Source organism: Apteryx mantelli, chromosome 3 (genome assembly GCF_036417845.1).
Source record: "Apteryx mantelli isolate bAptMan1 chromosome 3, bAptMan1.hap1, whole genome shotgun sequence".
Lineage (NCBI taxonomy): Eukaryota > Metazoa > Chordata > Aves > Apterygiformes > Apterygidae > Apteryx > Apteryx mantelli.
Window position 1 is genome coordinate 60,317,982 of NC_089980.1, and position 14,286 is coordinate 60,332,267.

A 14,286-nucleotide genomic window follows, 5' to 3' on the forward strand; every position below is an offset into this window, starting at 1 on the left:
TTTGTTTTGCATTAGTTTTGCTTTCTGAATCCATTTGAACTCTTAGCATCCACAGTGTTCTGTGGAAGAGTTCATGTAATATGTTATTGATCTATGAAGGAAACACCAATTTTTTGTTTGAATCTGCCATCTTCCATCCATGCTAGAGAGCAGGAAGGAATCCAGGCTCTGTAGTCTGTAAGCTAAACAAGCCAAGATGAAAAAGGAAAACAGAAAGGTAGTAGTATTATCCTCATGATTTGCTGCCCAAGGCTTAATTTGGCTGTGGAAATGTGCCACAGGATGACATTGGCGCCAAGAAGTGAGCAGGATGGGATTTTCTAAGGGAAACAAGAGCAGCCAGAATTATAACAGATACTGTTTAAAACAGAAAAAAAGTGTTGGAAGAAAGCCAGAATCTCTTGGTAATATCTAATCTATAGAGTAGGAAGGGAAGTGTGCATAGCAGCATATGGTGCTGCTCACTGCTGGAGATGGCATTCTGTGGAAAATACTTTCTGAATTTGGGCCTGTGGTGCCAGTTCCCATGTCCTGTTTTAGAGGTGGGAAATCGAGAGCTGCTGCGATTGCCCAGGAATGCACTCTAGCAGGGTAAAGTAAGAAGCCATAGCTACAAAGCCACAAATTCCAGATTTAATCTTTTTTTAAAGGGGTGGAGGGTGGGGGGGGAGTGGTTTGGAGCCTTTCTGATCATTTCAGTGAAATTAGACAGGGGAAAGGGTGGGAAAGTGATTTGAGCTTTCTTCTTGGGAGGATGTATGCATTCATCTTACAAAACAAAACAGCCATTAAACCAAGTCTGATCTATATTTATGTATGAGTACTTACTGGTATTCTGTGAACTAGAATGCACTTTTTGAACTCACTAATTATTACAGCAGATTTTTAATAATTCTCTCCTTGTAACCCTCACTTTATTTTTATTGCATTTATGAAATAAATATAAGAGCTCCCAGAAGGTGAATGTAATATTATTTTGTACTCACCTTTCACCAGGGACTCTGCCAGAAGTTTACAAACATCAATTAAGTTTCACCATGCTGCCATCTGGGAAATAACTTTTCTTACACCCGTGTTACAGATGGCTAAACAAACAGGAGCTAAATAACTTGGCCAGGATCATGTAGCAAATTGGGAATAAAGTTCTTGCACTGTCTCCCAGTCCCTCACTTGGTGCTAACCAGTAAACATGCTGCCACATAGTTTGTTTACATTTTGAAACTGTTTTTAACGAACAAAGTTGCCAGTTCTTTTTCTTCTGAATCATCAAAAACTTGCCAACATTTTATTTTAATAAAGCTTTCACTTACTCAGGCTGGTATTTATAGCTAATGTTTCTCCTCACCTTTGGTTGCTTCTAACATTTGTGTATGCTGTTAGCACAAGATGCTAGCAAGCAAAGTACAAACATTTTTTGTGGTTCCTTTTAAGGCATATTCCCACTGACAACAGTAGCTTTTGGATCAGTTCCTCAGTCTCCCTCCAGTGCCTCAATTAGTTCTGTTTTTCCTTGCACAATATCCTTTCAATTTTCTAACATTTTTATAGTGATGGTTGATAAGGCATGCCCAAGAGGGCATAGTGAGGAGCTGCTTTTTTTCTATTGTGGATTCATATCCACTCAGGTTGGACTGATTACTAACTCTTCCCCCCCCCCCCCCCCGAATTTGCCATCATAGCCTTTTTTTTCTGTATTGTGTGTAGCCACTTTCAGCCCAGGAATGATAATTGTGGGTGGAAATGGAAAGCTTGTGGTTATTTTCATTACTCTCCTTTCATTTCATGATGTGGCACTATTGGGTAATTAAAACTTGGCCATGAAGGTTCTTTAAAGGTCATCTCAGTCCTTTATGTTGATTATGAAGGTAGAAGGACCACTGTTTCTTTAGTTGCTCTGTGACACTGGAGATTTTTTTTTTCCATGTAAAAACCAGGTCATTATTGTTATACTGATGGAAGTTCCTGAAATTATTTCTCCTGGAGGCAAGGTTGGGCCAAGGAAAACTTGGTTGGTATTAATGTCCTGACGACTTCCAAATTTTAGGAACATTCTCTCAGGAGAAAGCCATCCTTACTAACATATGAGATTTAGAAATGCCAGCTGGTTCTCTCTCACTTTGGCACTGAAACAGACAATCATTAGAACAGATGGGTAGGTACTATGACAATTTTCTTTGTAATAACCAAAACTATTATTAAAAAGTATGTCACACTATATCTCAAATATTGGTTTAGGGAGCAGTTAGCTGAAGTCCATTATTACCCTGAAGAGACTGGTTACTGTTAAGTCTGGTCCCAGATAAAATCCAGTCATATGATGCAAACATTAATCCCAGCAGGGTGACTGAAAAAGTATGGCTAACAAGTTACTTGTGTATAAAGGAATATGTGAAGAAGATGCACATAAGCATTTTAAACTGTCCAGACAGGCCTTTTGCCTCACAAGGGACTAGCAGCCTCTTCAGGCATTAGTCAAGCGCCACAACAGCCACTAGCTGACTGCTTACCAGTTGGGCAAGTGATAATCACACTAATCATGCCCAGGGGACACTACAGTTTCCAAAGTGGAAGGGAACAGCCAGGGGGTGGGAGATCAAAGGACATCTTTGAAGGAAGAAATGACAGGCAAAAAGAGAAGATTTGAAAGAGATGATTTTGCCAGGGGGAGGGGAGAGAAGCAGAGAGGAAAGAATCCCAAATCAAATCCTCTTCTGTTTAAAAATCTTATTTCCTTGGATTGTGCTAAGCAACTAGATGCTTGGACTTGAGCTCTGAATGTGTAACAGTGGTTCAGCTGCATGTTGAAGGTTCATATGAACCTTTGGAGTTGAGTGAAGCAGAAGGCTTCCCTTTCATCTTTTATTAAAATTTTCTATAAATTTTGATTCTGTATTATTATTTTCCATCTGAACATGAGGAAAAACTTTTTCACTGTGAGGGTGACAGAGCACTGGAACAGGTTGCCCCAAGAGGTGGTGGAGTCTCCTTCTCTGGAGATATTCAAAACGCGCCTGGATGCGATCCTGTGCAATGTGCTCTAGGTGACCCTGCTTGAGCAGGGGGGTTGGACTAGATGATCTCCAGAGGTCCCTTCCAACCTCAGCGATTCTGTGATTCTGTGATTCTGTGATTATCTCTTTAGCTTTGGTCAATAAATAGGTTTTTTTTTTACATTTAACTTAATTTGGCTTGTGTTCAATTTGATTTCATGGTGCTGGCAAATGCCAAGATAAATTACTTCTTCTGAGTAAGGATCCTTAAGTGTGGCTGCCTGATTTTTTTTTTTGAGTGTCCAGCAAATCTATTGCTCTAAGTTTCCAAAGGAAATCTCACCACCTGCACAGGTCATAATCCCTTCAGCCACATGGACCACTTTATGAGCAGATAATACAGGGATCTATGCAGAAGAAGCACATGGAAAAAGTACAGAATAGCCTGACCCTCAAGCAGGTGTATAGTGGTATGCAACATTTAATTTACAAGCTGTTTTACAAAATTGAGTAGGTGATATTTACTCCCTTCCCTGAAAAAAAGATATTCTAAACCTCTTCCAAACATAAGACAAGACTCATGACATCAGTTAGATAGTATGAGCTGAGGAAGGGATTTTTGATAAAAGTAAAAATGGAAGGATAAATAATCTGAAGTGGAGGATATTACGTGAAACATCAGAAGACGAAAGACACTGCTCTGATGCATGCTGCAAGAAGACAGGAAATCTGTTCCAGACCTGGAAGCAGCTTAGCCAAAGAGAGCCTGAAGCCAAGTGTTAGAAATTAAGGAACTAAGGTAGAAATCCCATGCATGTTCCAAAGCAGAACTTTTGCAGAAACCACAGATGATGCAGTCCCTGAAGAACTGATTGACATCTAGGATAGGAACACTTAGGAAATCCCATGTATCCATGTGTAAGCCTTAATGATAGGACTTACTTTAAGACCTTTTTCTTTACCTTAATGATAAGTCTTTACCTTAATGATAAGTCAAGGAACTAACTTAAAACCACCTTGGACATGGATCTGGCATTCTCCTTTCCTACTGTGCTTATGGTGTTGATTGATAGCAGTATTTGCAGTACACATGCTATTTTAGGATACCAACTTGTTGCAAAATGGAAACTTGAGGCTTTTCTTCTGCATGTGCTTGTACCTTTCATAAAGTGTCTTTTATTAGGTCCCCTATTGCCCATATGATTAATGTTTTCTATTAGTGCACCCTCCAGGTCTTGGTAGAAGTTTCCATAGGGCCCCTAAAATAGAACATTGCTCTCATTGGGTCCAAGGAGAGCAGGCCTGTTAATTAGATTCAAAGAAGTACTGTTGGAGCTTTTGTTAAACAGAAATAATTCTGTTTAATAGCAAAATTGTCTTTTTCTTCTCAGATGTATTGTTCTCCTGCACTCTGAAAATCAATTATAAGTGCCATTTGAATATTATTTTCTTCATGATTCTATTCATAAAATGAGAAATTATATTTAAAAGAAAAATGATCTTTAAAGCTAACATTATTTGCATAGTGATGACACAGCCTCATATGGTTGCTTCTTCCTTCCCCCATTCTATTGTGACACATCAAACTGTCCTTAGCCAGCAAGACTCAAACTCACAAGGTTTTTTAGTCAAAATAGTGAGTTGGGTGCCTGAATCATAGAAATGCAGAGCTGGAAGAGTGCTCATGAAACTTGATGGAGTCCCACCAACTGAACTGAATCTAATGTTTGTCTAACCTGTTCTTAAAATCTTCAGTGAAACAGATTCTCACACTCCATAGCTTACCCGATCATGTGTTTCACCTGCCTGACAGTTAGTCCAAACAGTTTTCTAAAATGCAACTTCAAGTCTTCTTAGCAGCCCGTTTCTTCCTTGCTCTCTTTGACAGGGGAATTACCTTTTAACTAGGTTTCCATCCAGGCACTTTGATGGAGAGAAGGAGACTGTGTCTTTCACTAAAGTGAGACATCATTTAAATCATAAAAATACCCAAGGCTTTTGAATAGTCACTAGAAAACAAAAGCAACAGTAGCCAGTTTGCCTTAAATAAAAGCAAAACTCTTTCAGTGGCAAAACTCTCACTGCCGTGCCAGTGGTGCTAGGATTTCATTCCCAAGTTTAGTATCACAGGCCAAATGATGCAGAGAGACTTTGGTTATTGCCAGATTGTGCATTATATCAGCTGATCATAGAGGACTGTGAAGAACATCTGCTTCCAAAGGGATGAACCCCACAGTCCTGATGGTCAGACTGCTGCCCAGCACCATTTCGAGCCAGCCATCCAACTCTGACTGTGGGAACTGCAAACCAACAGCAAGGGAAACATCCGGTGCATAGCCCCATGGGTAGTCTTTTTAGGACTGATACAACCTGCTTCCACCAGAGAGAGCTTTGGAGTGAGAAAGACCTTTGTTGGCAGTAGTCATTAGAAAGGGGAGAAGGTTGTCTTTGTCTGAAGACTCATTCTGTAGGACTTTCAACTCATATCCATTTTGTATCCATCCAGGAAGGATATTTCTTTTCCCTTTCTTGTTAGGTAATGCTTATCTTCATACAGTGCCATGGATGGTCTTTCAGTTCTGCAATTACTTCTCTTGAGGTTTTTTTAACTCATTTGTCTCAGGAAATCTGTTTCCCACTCAGGGGAAGTAAAGTAAACTTACTTTATTTACTCTCAACTTACCCCTCTCAACTGCTTTAGAGCAAAAGAGCAACTCAACCCCTTAGATCTGTGCAAGGTCATCTGTCCCATGCTAGGGACTTACTGTATTGAAGTGAGACTCCAGCACCATATTGTCCCCATAGGAGCAAATAAATCCTCATTATTAGTTGCCAGGAACAGGATACTTATCGCAAGTCATTACAAATCTAGACATGACATGCAATCAAAGTATGGCATGCATTTGTCCAAGTTGCTTTTCTAGTTAGTTAAGCCGTTACCCAAAGCAATTAAATTAGTTAACCTAGAACAGTTGGTTTATTCAATCATCTCTTTTATTACAATAAACCAAATGCAAGAAGTGGATAGTAGTAAGATATTGTAATTAGCAGCTGGTCTTATTAAGGGGAAAAAAACCAACAACAAATGTATAATGAAATTAGTCAGTTAACTAAGTGAATTTAAAACAGAACACGTAAAGCTGCCTGCATATGCAGTGAAAACCTAGGTATTAAGTTATCACCAGGTATTTGACAGTATGAACAAAGTGATACACTTGTTAATGTGGATATAACTACACTAATAGGTCTTAAGCATTTCCCTATATGTGTTGAGAATGAGATTTTAAGAAGGCCTCTGGTTCACTGACTTCTGATGGGGCATAGTATCTCTGTCATTTGGGTTTTTTGAAAACTGAACTGTATGAATGTGAATTTTAAGCTTCCCTACTGCTTTTACTATTGAGATTTCCATGTGTTTTCTCTCCCCAGCTTGCTGCTTAGGATCTTATCTTGTGAATCTTGGAAGACCTTTCAATATAACCTCTTCTAGCAAGTATTTATGCAATATTGTCCCCCACTCTGCCAACAATTTATCTTTGATTGCCAAAATCTAGTTATTTCCACACTACATTCTTCAAATCTACCCCATCTTTCACTGTCTAAGAACGCCAATGCTATTTCCTCCTCAAGAAATTTGATGTCTCCATGGAATCATCTGGCTCATTAGGAGCAGTTTGAAGTGTCTAAAATTTCTGTCATCCTATCTGTTCGCTTGTCTTCTTAAAGCCTAAATTTTGGACCAACGGCTTGAGAAAGCAGGTCTAGGAAATCCTGCACCGTATTCTTCAGGATCCTGTAGAGCAGAGCCAGCTCAAGACATCGTGGCACCAGGATGACATCTGGGAACAGTCAGTGAATATCTGATTTGGGAACAAGAGAGAATTCAGGGAGAAAGATAAGGGGGCACACGGGAAAAACAGTACGTGGCAGCCAAAGCACACCACCCTTTTGCAACATGAGTAACAAGCTAGCTGGTGAAGGCCAGACAGTTTGTTCCAGCTGCACGGCGGAGGAGGGAGCGATATGGAGGTATCACGGTCCGCCCCGACCGCAAAGGGTTGCATCCCAAAAAATAATTGCTGCTCACAGACTAACTGTTGACCTATAGTATCCCTAGCCTCGTTATCCCTGCTTACCATATTAAAAATCATGCCCTTTGCTGCATAATGATATGTAAATAAGGGGGGCATACCCCCAACAACCGCGCAAATGGCAATCTGGCCAATGAAGTATGTCTGCCGCACTTCCACATCCCACCTTCAGCAACTATAAAACAGAGTTTTATACACAGTTTTAAAACAGAGCTCACTAAAGTTTTTGGAAGGGAAGAAAATTGAACCCCCGACCTGTTCACTGGAGATTGCTGACGAGCGAGCCTCCTTCTCCCTCCCCCAAACAGGGACGCCTCTTTGGTAAGACTTGTGCCTCCGGCAAACGTCGGACGTTACCCGGGAAAATATATTATTATTGAAAGCGCTTAATTGTTAGTTTGAGCTCATAGAAAGAAAATTTGTAGCAGCAAGTGCATTTATCAATGGCAATTCCAAACCTGTTGTATCTGTCGCTTTAATAAAATCTTATTCTTTTTACTTTGAGAAACTGACCCAGGGAAAGTCCTCAAACAGGGGGGCTCTGGCAGGCAAACGTAAATTATAAAGATAAGGAAGGGCCTTCCGTCCCTCCCTTTCACACGACAACATCTCAGGACCTTCAGGTGGGTCAGGAAAGCATTGGCATAGTGCCAGCAGGCTGGCTGGGGAAGCAGTTAGTGTTATTTCAGGAAATGCTGAGCAGTAGGAAGGAGGTAATATGGATATTAGGAAGCCGTAGATAGAAATCATGGAGTTTCTTGGGACTTTTGAGGGCTATGAGTTGAGTCTCCCTTCCTCTCTTCTCCTAGCTTGTCCCCTTCCTTTTCTCCCCTCTCCAACTCTTTGAGGTTTAAACTTTTCACTCTGCAGCCCCTCCTGATACCCACAGACCATGCTTTCTTCACACTTGCTCCTGTACACTTCCAGCAGTATTGCTGCTTACTCTCCCACTGAGCCCTGTTGCAGGGGTTGTGCAGGTAGCCTGCTACCCTGCCTGACTGCTTGCACTGCCTGTGCCCCCACTGAACCCCAGGGCCAGTCCTGCATCACAAGGCTTGCCATCAGAGAAGCTGCAGCTGTGTCTGATAAAAGGGCACTGCCACCTGGGGAAGATGGTAACATAAATAAGGGGCTGTGATCCCCTTCAGTATTTCCTAGTATTATGCCTGCCTAGCATGTATTTAAGATTGTAATGTTGCTTTCTCTTGAAGTAGGTCTAGCAGACATGTTCTTTTTTATAAGACAGAACTGAACTGGAGAACAACTTTGTTCAGGAGGTATGCTAATCCCACAAAAATATAATGAGCCAAATGTGCAGTTGTCAAGAGCAAGATGTGCTAATGAGAGTGTCCGTGGCTTGCTGAAAGCTGAAGCTATGTGAATCCAAGGTAGAAAGCTTCTTTTCTGGGGAGATGTAGGCTTTTATACAGAACATATATACTTGTATGCTGCAGTGGTTTAAAAAGAGTTCTCATGCACAACCCTGTCTCATTTCTCTTAAGAGAAGATGGGAGGGGGAGACAAATTCACATCTAAACATTCTGAAGTCTTTATGAGCCAGCTATTATTTAGGTGCCAAAGAATTACTGAGATTTTAATTGGAGATGTTACAAAGGTAACAGAGTCAGGAAGAAACAGGCTTAAAAAAAGAAAACCAAACAGATAAGGTGCAGTGTGCTTCAGTTTGCATAAAGGGAAGAAGGGTGACAGCAAGTGGTGTAAGTAGAGCAGTAAAGGAGAAGCCTTGGCCTCAGAGGGATGTCAGAGGCTGCTTGCAAAAAGCAGACAAAACTGTTTTCTCTCCTTGGGATCTGTATTTCAGTGCACGTTTTGCTTTGGTGGGTTCCTGTGAACCTTCCCAGTAGCGATATGGGGAAGGTGGAGCAGCACCATTCTGTGCTTATGTGTATTATATCAGTTAGACAGGCCGGGGTTCAAAACCACCTGGGCTGAATCTTTGCTCTGTTCTGGCATTCTGCAAGGGTATGAGTTTGATGAAGACATGTTTCTCGTGTATCATCTTTTTATTTTGTATTAAAAAAACATAAATTCCTAGGATCTTTTGAGTGTGCGTGCATGTGTGTGGCAAAGCTCCTTTACTGGCCACGATGTATTACTTTTGGCCTGTTTACAGTGTTGCTGGAGGGTAGCATTTGTAAGGATTTGTGTGTGTGCCTTCCTTGTTTGGTTTGGTTTACAGACTTGTTTGGTTTTTGTCTTGTGAACTGTTTGCATCTTTCAGTAGCTGCTGTGCTGCCGCAGGGCTCTCCAGGCGGCTCCCTGTGGGCTGCCAGGCAGCCCAGAGCCTCCTGGGGGGGATCCCGGGGCCGCTCCGTGGGGTAGAGTGGAGCAGGTAGTGCTTTTGTAATAAGCATTTCAAGGTGAAGTGATGAATAGCACTGAGGGGAACCAGAGCTTTGGCAGGAACAACCTCTTTTTCAAAGTTATTGTGTGGTCTGAGCAGTTGTCTAAGGCCTTTGAGTGACCCTGATTTGAGTTTCTCATCTGCAGGCATGTTCAGGAGAGCTCTCACGGGAGAAGGGTTGGTGCTGAGGGCTGGTTTTCTGCCAGTGTGTGTGTTTGTGGGGGGCTGTATTAGGGAATTCCTGACTGCTGCTACAACAAAGGCAATGGCAATTTTGGTAAGCCATGACTGTACCATTTGTTTTCCTATCGATTAGAAATTTAAAGGTTAGTTTATGATGATGGAGCAAAACCTTTGCATATATACTACTGCTAACTTAGCAAAGTAGCTAAAATTCTTAGCAATCAGCTGATATTTATTTATTTACAGTCTTGTGTGTAGTAAGAAAGGAGGAAGAAAAATAAAAGGAGAGACACATGTTTAAAATAGAATTTGGATAACAGCTATGTGACGAAATACATTTTTCTAAAAAACTTTTAAAATGTAAGGCCCAACAGGATCCCTTTAGATCATCTTGTTTATCATTCTGTGTATTCCAGGCTATTGAACTAGGCTGATCCTAGCAGCCTGGGTTAAGCTGAACTGTTTCAGTCCTCAGAAGACTAAAATGTGGACATAACTAATTCAGTAGATAATTTCTATCTCTGTATGACTCAAGAAAGTAGAAAAAGGCCATGTTCCCTATTGACCTTGTCATTGTGTGGAGGTGTCACCATTGCTCTTTTTAATCTCTTTTATTTTGCACCAAAACAGACTCGAACATGTACATCATCAGCTATGGGATTGCTACTATAATAACTTTCTGAACTGCTCTACCTGGGTTGGCAAGGGCCTGTCTGTCTGTGCCCTAAGAAAGTGGATTTTTCTGTAAGCATTCCCCTGTTGCTTCAGATTTCTTATCTATGAAAGCTGTGTATTATGATGGTGTGAAGTTTGATATTGTGCATGTGAAGTAGGTTGATTAGCACTGTCAGGAGACAAAAACATGGGCAAGTTTCTGTATATTTGCCTGAAGTATGTGCATGCACAAGGGAGGTGGTTATTAAACCATATACTACCATTGTTAAGTATGTAAAATAATTTTAGCTTTATATTGTGGGAGAGGGGGAGTTGCTTTATCATAATTCTGTACAGACTTCAAAGACACCTTATACATTTTGAAAAACATCACACTGTTATCTTAATAAATATTGCTATTTGCTGCAATGTCAAAGTATATTTGAGTACAAGGCACTGGCAGCGTATTTACGTCATCTTGGGGCAACCGCAGGGAGAACTTCTAAGGTTGTGAAATCTAAGTGGCCAACCATCATCCATAATTGCAGATTTTCTTTATTAACCCCTGTGACCAGAGTCATGCTGGATGTGGAATGAGACACATTAAGTATTTATTGAGAAATAATAAAAATGCATTCCCCAAACAGAAGTCTTACCTACCGTCTTACAGGCTGGGCCTATGAAATAAAGGAATGGAAAGATCAGTGTGCTGGAAACTACTAGCCATAGAAAAAGGAAGACAATAAACTTACAGCTGAAAAGAACTGTCAGAAAAAGGCAATTAGTTTAACAACTTGCCTAAATCTGTGTAAGAAAGTCTAAGCAAAATAATCACTCTCTCTCCTTGAACTTTTGCTGATTTCCACCAGAACTGAAGCCTGGAACTAGGATGAAATTTTGTTACAGTAACTTTCGTATATTTCTGTTTTAACCAATTATAATTTTTGTATTGTATAGATGGCTGAACAAAACCTGCTGTTATGTCTAGAGATATACAAAGTATTTGCATATGAAACTAGTCAAAACTGTTTCTGGCATTTTGAAAATAGGCCTCCAATGCAGTTAATTAGAATAAACATCCATGCCACTCGATACTAAATTGCATGATGAGGCCACAGAGAAGTGGGGGAAAGGAAAATGATAGTGTTATAACCATGAAAGATGATACAGGCACAGATGTTTTGACTGAGTGTTAACTTAATTGAGGGTAATGTTAAACCATCTGGAGAGGACTACTGTACACCCAGAACTGATGCTGATATTTTAAGTCAGACTTCAGTGGTGTCCAAGCACTATGTGGCACTCTGCACTAGGGTGATTGATTTTTTTTTTTAATTATTATTTTTCAGCTGACCTGAAAACCAGTTATTGGGTTCTGAGTGAAGCTGAATCATTTCTTCCTTTCCCCCTCCCCCTAATGTTGTTACAAAACCCAGGGATGTTCTCTAGGAGAGACTAATTTTATTTTGTGTGTATGTGCATTAGAGCTAAGTAAATGTTTTTTTTGTGTGTGTGTGTCTAAACTCTTTTATTGGAAAATTGTTTTTGGCTCTGTTACTTTTGTGTGTGTGAAAAGTGCCTTCTCTCAGGAGAAAACTTTAAACTTTAACTGCAAAAAACCAAAATACTTCCCAAAATGCATGTTGTCAGCTGAGATGTTCTATTTGGCTTTTCAGCAATGGTGTGCCAGGCAGTTGTAATTTTGTTTCTCATTCACTTATTCTCCAAGATGGACCTTCCCAACAGGAGTAGGATCCCATGATTCATGAAGTTCAGAAGCTGTTGGCTTGTGTTATGAGCTAGAGACCTTCCTGTGAAGCAGCATAGTGAGAACTGGAGAAAATTTGATGTTTGTTTTTCAAATTTTGAACAAAAATTTTTTTTAAGGGTCAAAATTGCCCCCTCACCAATCTTTCTGTTTTTTCCTTTTTTCTTATTTATCTCTTACTTACAAAAATTTTGTTTTGATTTCCTGATTTTTTTTTTTTAATGTAACAGTTTCTTTACAGCATGAAGGAAGTTATTAACTTATATTTTAGTAAGGGGAGAAACATCTTCAGGTCCAAAACTGGAGGTACTGGGGATTCGAAGAAATATCTATTCTATGGCTTACCACCTGTTTAATTAAGTTGATGCTTTTATTCACTTGTATTTTGCAGTATCTTGTTAACAAGTTATTTAGTCTTACTTGAATGAGTACCAATTACAAAGATAATAATGCTGTCCTTTAGATGCAAGGCAAATTAGTAAGAATCTGGGCTGAGGGACCAGCTGTGGCAATGAATCCTTAGGGAACAACAGAGTGTATCTGTGCTGAATAATGTAATATCTTGGAGGTCAGGCAAAAGGCCAGGTTTGTGGAGGAGAAGTCCCTTGAGGGCTGTTAAGGATGTAGACACTGTGTGGGATGGAGATGCCCCTGGCCATGAGTGGAGAGAGGACACCGAGCGCCCTCGCTGCTTCCTCTGGTCTTACCTGCTTCCCAGGCATCTGCTTGGGGCTGCTGTTGGAGGCAAGGTACCACCGGGGCTGGCCAGACTTCTGATTTAACTGAAGGTGACTGTTTTTATATTCCTAGATGTGGCAAAGCTTAGTTTGGATCCAGACCTCAGGCAGCCGTTTTGTATGATATTCTGCCTAAGGGTAGCCTCACCTGGGAGTGAAAACAAGCTTAGGCTGAGTATCTCGCATATGTAACTGTCCTGCTAGAGTGGGCTGAGCTGGCCTGGGTTTTTCTGCACAGGCTGTCTACACAAACCCTTTAATATACCTGAGGAACAGAGGGAGAGGAGATGCTCATATTTTTAGATCTATTAGATGCTTAGTTTTACTCTAGCATCACTCTAATATCCTGCAGAGGATTTTTTTGCATAAGCAAAAATCGTGTTTGCTGCTGAACCTCTATCATCAGGAAAATTCCCACATAGTCTTTACTGGGGAAAAAAAAAAAAAAAAAAAAATTCCTGGTCTGATTTTGCGGGAAGTTCTCTGCTAAGGCTTGCAGCTTGCCCTTGGACTCGGTGTAAAACGATACTACATCTGTTTGAGGGTTTTGATTAGATCTGGGCTAATCTGAAGTCCTAGAAATTTCATGTTCCTACCCTAGAAGTTTGGCTGTGTTAGCAATATTTCAGTGAAATTAGTTTTGGGTTTTAACTGTATTTTAAGACTTTTTAAAACTCAGGAGGTGTAATTCAGATATTAAAATACTAGCTTGAACAATCAAGAAGGCTACTTCATAGGAACGAATGAAATACCTTCCTCTTCAGATTTCCTGCTATTTGTAATGGAACAGTCAAATGCTTTTGTCAAAATATTTCATGACAACAGAAGAAGAAAATGCTGATCTAGAAGAAGTAGATGTTTCAATCTATATTAACTAGCAGGGAGAATTTTAGCTTTTGTATTAAATCAACCTGAGTCATTGATAGTTGTAGTAAAGTCTGCAGTGTATCTCTACAGACTTGTCATGAAATGTAGAATTTGTTTAGAATGTTTTACAATATTAAATGCTGAAAATTCAAAGTGTTTTATCACTGAAAATAGGAAATACTTGGTTTTCCTCTGAATTGTGGTGAAAACGTACCCTGAAACATCGACAATCCTCACAAAATATGAATTCCGAGTTTGTTACCTCTGCTACTGACAGCAGAAATGTGCCTGCATGTCTTTTTTGTGGCATTGTAAGCCAACAATCTACAGAGACCAGCTTCTCAAAGACAAGGCTCAGGATGAAATGATATATTTCAGGGCTTTGTTTTAGGGAGTAGCATTTGCAATGAATCGTATCAATGCTCAGATCAATTTGAATCTGTTCAGAATTATAAAACCTCTATTTCACGCTCAGCAAGCTCAAAATTTTACTTTTCGCATTGGCAAACTCACTTCTGTTATTTCACTTGTCATCTCTTTCATACTCTTAACTTGACAGTATTTAGCTTGCCATGTCCACATGTTATACAAAGTGTCTTTCAGAAAGTATGGACTAAAACTCATCAGACCT